Genomic DNA, 5,901 nt, shown 5'->3' on the forward strand with positions numbered 1-5,901 from the left:
AACCACTGAACCACCAGAGAAGTCCTTCCTAAATGAAATTTAAACAAAGGTTCAATATTCTCCCAATAGGTTCACCAGAATTAGGAAGACAGTTTAGTTTTCTTCTACTAAAACGTTTATATTTTTGGCCCCAGCGTGTGGGAATCTAGTTCCCTGACCGGGATTAAACCTGTGCCCTTGGCAGTGAGAAAGTGAAGAGGAACTAAAAAACCTCTTGATGAAAGTGAAAGAGGAGAGTGAAAAAGTTGACTTAAAGCTCAACATTCAGAAAATGAAGATCATGGCATCTGGTCCCATCATTTCATGGGAAATAGTTGGGGAAATAGTGGAAATAGTGTCAGACTTTATTTTTTTGGGCTGCAAAATCACTGCAGATGTTGACTTCAGCCATGAAATTAAAAGACACTTACTCCTTGGAAGGCAAGTTATGACCAACCTAGATAGCATATTCAAAAGCAGAGACATCACTTTGCCAACAAAGGTCTGTTTAGTCAAGGCTATAGTTTTTCCAGTGGTCATGTATCGATGTGAGAGTTGGACTGTGAAGAAAGCTGAGTGCCGAAGAATTGATGCTTTTGAACTGTGGTGTTGGAGAAGACTCTTGAGAGTCCCTTGGACTGCAAGGAGATCCAACCAGTCCATTCTGAAGGAGATCAGCCCTGGGATTTCTTTGGAAGGAATGATGCTAAAGCTGAAACTCCAGTACTTTGGCCACCTCATGTGAAGAGTTGACTCATTGGAAGAGACTCTGATGCTGAGAGGGATTGGGGGCAGGAGGAGAAGGGGACGACAGAGGATGAGATGGCAGGATGGCATCACTGACTCGATGGACATGAGTCTGAGTGAACTCCGGGAGTTGGTGATGGACAGGGAGGCCTGGCGTGCTGCAATTCATGGGGTCGCAAAGAGTCGGACATGACTGAGCGACTGAACTGAATTGAACTTGGTGGTGAAAGCACGGAGTCCTAAACACTAGACCACCAGGGAAGTCCCTGTTTTTCCAACTTAAGGTCTCCATATCCTTTAGGAATCTATTCCTGATTTACTGTACTGGTCCTCTCACTTATCCACCTTTTTTAAGAAATTCACTCTAAAAAAAAAAAAAAGAAATTCACTCTATAGGATATAGTACTTTTACTCTATTATTGTAAATTTTGCTTACTAAACATTATCTTCCTAATCAAAGGATAGGAACTGTTTCCATACTATAATTGTCAGCTACACATGAAATACCTCCTCGAAGTATAGCAGAAGCTTGCTTAAGTGATTCCTATTTAACCAGCTTACTGGAGTAAAGCGATGTTCTCCATCTCCATAGTAAATACACTGTACCATGTCCACACAAGCTGAATTCTTAAAGCTGGTAGATTACACTTAGGAAATTCACACTGTTGCAACTCATCTCCCAGGTGTGTGTGCATCACTAACAAGGCTTAATCACATTCTCCAACCTATTTATACCAGATGTACAAGGTACTGCCATTACATAATTTAATAAAATATTACACAAGCCAATGAAATAGAAATACATAATACAAAAGGTATTAGTACAAAAATTAGGTGAAATGCTTTGGACTCAATAAAAACAACCGTCAAATGAGAGGCGGATAAGATGACCAAAGGCAGGAGAAAAAACTCATGAAAAAAGGATCATTATACACTTAACACCTTAAGGCATTAAGATCTCATGTCTAAAATCTTCAGTCAGTTCAGTTCAGTTCAGTTGCTCAGTCGTGTCCGACTCTCTGCGACCCCATGAATTGCAGCATGCCAGGCCTCCTTGTAGATCACCAATTCGAGGAGTTCACTCAAACTCACATCTGTCAAGTCGGTGATGCCATCCAGCCATCTCATCCCCTGTCGTCCCCTTCTCCTCCTGCCCCCAATCCCTCCCAGCATCAGTCTCTTCCAATGAGTCAACTCTTCACATGAGGTGGCCAAAGTACTGGAGTTTCAGCTTTAGCATCAGTCCTTCCAAAGAACACCCAGGACTGATCTCCTTTAGAATGGATTGGTTGGATCTCCAAGGGTGTACTCTCAGGAGTCTTCTCCAACACCACAGTTCAAAAGCATCAATTCTTCGGTGCTCAGCTTTCTTCACAGTCCAACTCTCATATCCATACATGACCACAGGAAAAACCATAGTCTTGACTAAACGGATCTTTGTTGGCAAAGTGATGTCTCTGCTTTTGAATATGCTATCTAGGTTGGTCATAACTTTTCTTCCAAGGAGTAAGCGTCTTTTAATTTCATGGCTGCAGTCACCATCTGCAGTGATTTTGGAGCCCAAAAAAATAAAGTCTGACACTGTTTCCAATGTTTCCCCATCTATTTCCCATGAAGTGGTGGGACGGGATGCCAGGATCTTCGTTTTCTGAATGTTGAGCTTTAAGCCAACTTTTTCACTCTCCTCTTTCACTTTCATCAAGAGGCTTTTGAGTTCCTCTTCTCTTTCTGCCATAAGGGTGGTGTCATCTGCATATCTGAGGTGATTGATATTTCTCCTGGTAATCTTGATTCCAGCTTGTGCTTCTTCCAGTCCAGCGTTTCTCATCATGTACTCTGCATATAAGTTAAATAAACAGGGTGACAATATACAGCCTTGACGTACTCCTTCTGCTATTTGGAACCAGTCTGTTTGTTCCATGTCCAGTTCTAACTGTTGCTTCCTGACCTGCATATGGGTTTCTCAAGAGGCAGGTCAGGTGGTCTGGTATTCCCATCTCTTTCAGAATTTTCCACAGTTTATTGTGATCCACACAGTCAAAGGCTTTGGCATAGTCAAGAAAGCAGAAATAGATGTTTTTCTGGAACTCTCTTCCTTTTTCCATGATCCAGCGGATGTTGGCAATTTGATCTCTGGTTCCTCTGCCTTTTCTAAAACCAGCTTGAACATAATTGATTAAAGAACAAATTGAGTTATGGAAGAGAATGGAGAACCCAGAAAAGGACCCTCATGCATACAGTCACCTGATCTTTGACAAAGGAACAGAGGCAATACAACAGAGAAAAGATCATCTGAATTTTCAGCAAACGGTGGTGGAACAACTGGACAACCAGGGGTTATTCCACATGCAATTAGCTCTTTTCTAACAATACCGTCTCTTCATAAGCAATAAGCTTTGTATAAATATAGGATAATGCAGGAGTTCGTTCTATAAAGGAAGGCGAAAAATAATGAATAGCTTCTTCAGCATTACTGGTTGGGGCATAGACTTGGATTACTGTGATATTGAATGGTTTGCCTTGGAAACGAACAGAGATCATTCTGTCATTTTTGAGATTGCATCCAAGTACTGCATTTCAGACTCTTTTGTTGACCATGATGGCTACTACATTTCTTCTGAGGGATTCCTGCCCGCAGTAGTAGATATAATGGTCATCTGAGTTAAATTCACCCATTCCAGTCCATTTTAGTTTGCTGATTCCTAGAATGTCAACGTTCACTCTTGCCATCTCCTGTTTGACCACTTTCAATTTGCCTTGACTCATGGACCTAACATTCCAGGTTCCTATGCAATATTGCTTTTTACAGCATTGGACCTTGCTTCTATCACCAGTCACATCCACAACGGGGTATTGTTTTTGCTTTGGCTCCATCCCTTCATTCTTTCTGGAGTTATTTCTCCATTGTTCTCCAGTAGCATATTGGGCACCTACCGCTCTGGGGAGTTCCTCTTTCAGTATCGTATCATTTTGCCTAAGATCTTATTCTACTTTCAAAAAACCTGAAACTGCATACATTATAGGAGTGGTTTGTGGAAGAAATACAGAATTCCAATCAAAGAATCCATACCCAGAGCAATGGCTGAAATAAAAAATATTATGAAGTTAATAATAAAGATTAAAAAAAAAAAAAACTGTTCAGTGTCTTTTATGATTCCTTATTATGACTCCTTCTTTTAATCTACCAACCAGATAAGAGGGCTTCTATTGTACACACATAAAGACAGACTGATTTTTTCCCCCTCAAGGAAAAATTTTAAGCACACCTGAGGGCAATACAGCATTAAGGGAAGGGAGCCAATACAGCATTTAAGCTGGGTTTGAATCTCTGCCCCAAACTTACTTCCCCTGTAACTTTAAGCAAGTTAATTAAATCTCACTTTTTTCACCTTAACCTACATCACACGGTTTTGAGGATTAAATGACAATTCATGTATTTAGAATGGGGCTTGGCATATGGTGAGCGCTAAGTGGGATGTGCACTGCCAGCAAGACACGCCTATTCTCAGTCCTTACTGAAAAAGGTATCAATTTTAAGATTGAATAATTTAAGCCCTATCTTGAAGATAACTCAATAGAACACTAAAAGTAATGCAGCACTAGGCAGAGTACTGAATTACTTCTAAGCAGTCGCTAACCAAAGGTGGTATGAGAATGCCTTAGAGTTTCTCTCAAAATGAGAAGCCTGGGCTCTATTCCAGTTGCATCAGGCTCTCCAGGGTCCAGGCATGCATATAGAGATATATATGCATGAGATATATAACAGATATAATTTCTATTTATACTTTTAATGTATTTTATATATATTTATATATGAAGTTTCGCAAGTGGCTCTGATGTGAATCGCTGATGGACTGTTGAAACTATTTATGCTTTAATAAAATACTCAAATTTTTTTAAAAAGGCAGATTAACATATTAATCACCAAAATAAATTTAGTGAAATTAATACTTGGAAAAACTATAAGCAGTGTATGAGTCCAGTATTTCCAGGTTTTTCCCATTCAGACCTATCAACCCGCATAGATACATCAAAACCATATCACCTCCCCAAGTGTCACTCCTTTTTTGCTATATTAAAGAGAACTTTAATATGTTTTTGCTGTATTAAAGAGAACTGTAAGACATACCATGTCAGCATTACATTTCTAACTCCAACTTCACATGTTTAGCTTGGAGACATGTTCTCTAACATGCTTCCAAAGCAGGATTTCTCAACCTTAGAACTACTGACATTTTGAGCTGGATGATTTGGGGGAATGTGTGGGACACCCAGGCTGTCTGTGCATTAAGATTATTTAGCAGTGTTCCTGGCAATTATCCACTAGATGCCAGTAGAATCTCACCTTACTCCAGTTATGACACCAAAATGTTTCTGGACATCCCCTAATGTCCCTTGGGAAAGGAGGGGAGACGGGTGCGAAATCACTCCCAGTTGAGAAACCACTGCTCTAGTGAATGTTTTTCCTGCCTGGCTCTCTGCAGACAATTTTCTCTTTTCTGAGCTAGTGCATTATCTCAATTTCTTCATACAGGACAAAGTGAGCAGACCTGAAAAACAATAAAAGGACTAGCTGGTGTTTTTTAATTGCAAAAAGCAGTATGTTAACTAGCCCAAGAACTTCTCTCTTAGCTATCAGCAACACATTGGTAGAACTGGGTCTTAATGCCCATTCAAGCACTTACCAGCTGTGTGGCCTTGAGCAAGTCACTTAACCTCTCCCAATCAGTTTCATCTGCAAAATCGGAATAACAAGATCTACTTTGCAGAGTTGCTACATTAGAGATAATTTAAATAAAATAATTCTGCACCTAACACATAGTAGAACTATAATAAATGATATTTTTTATTATATTAATACCATAAGGGTTGACAGCACCGAAGGATATTGTACACCCTCTGCAGTACTTACAACAGAACTCCAAATTTATTATGTGTTAGAATCACCAATGACATCTGTTAAAAACTGAAGATGCCCAAATCCTAGTCTCTCAGAGATCCAGGAACAACACTAGAAAAACTGGCTGAGAGTTTTTTATATTCTAATTGACTATGGTATATTTTCACACTGTTGTAAAACTCTACAACATGCTAAGACACATGGGAGTAAGTAATACATGAAAACAATTGAACCACATAAAATATTTGCCACATAGAACAAAAACTACTGTAAAA

The sequence above is a fragment of the Bison bison genome, unplaced genomic scaffold (genome assembly GCF_000754665.1).
Source record: "Bison bison bison isolate TAMUID 2011002044 unplaced genomic scaffold, Bison_UMD1.0 scf7180017864508, whole genome shotgun sequence".
In the NCBI taxonomy this organism is placed as follows: Eukaryota; Metazoa; Chordata; class Mammalia; order Artiodactyla; family Bovidae; genus Bison; species Bison bison.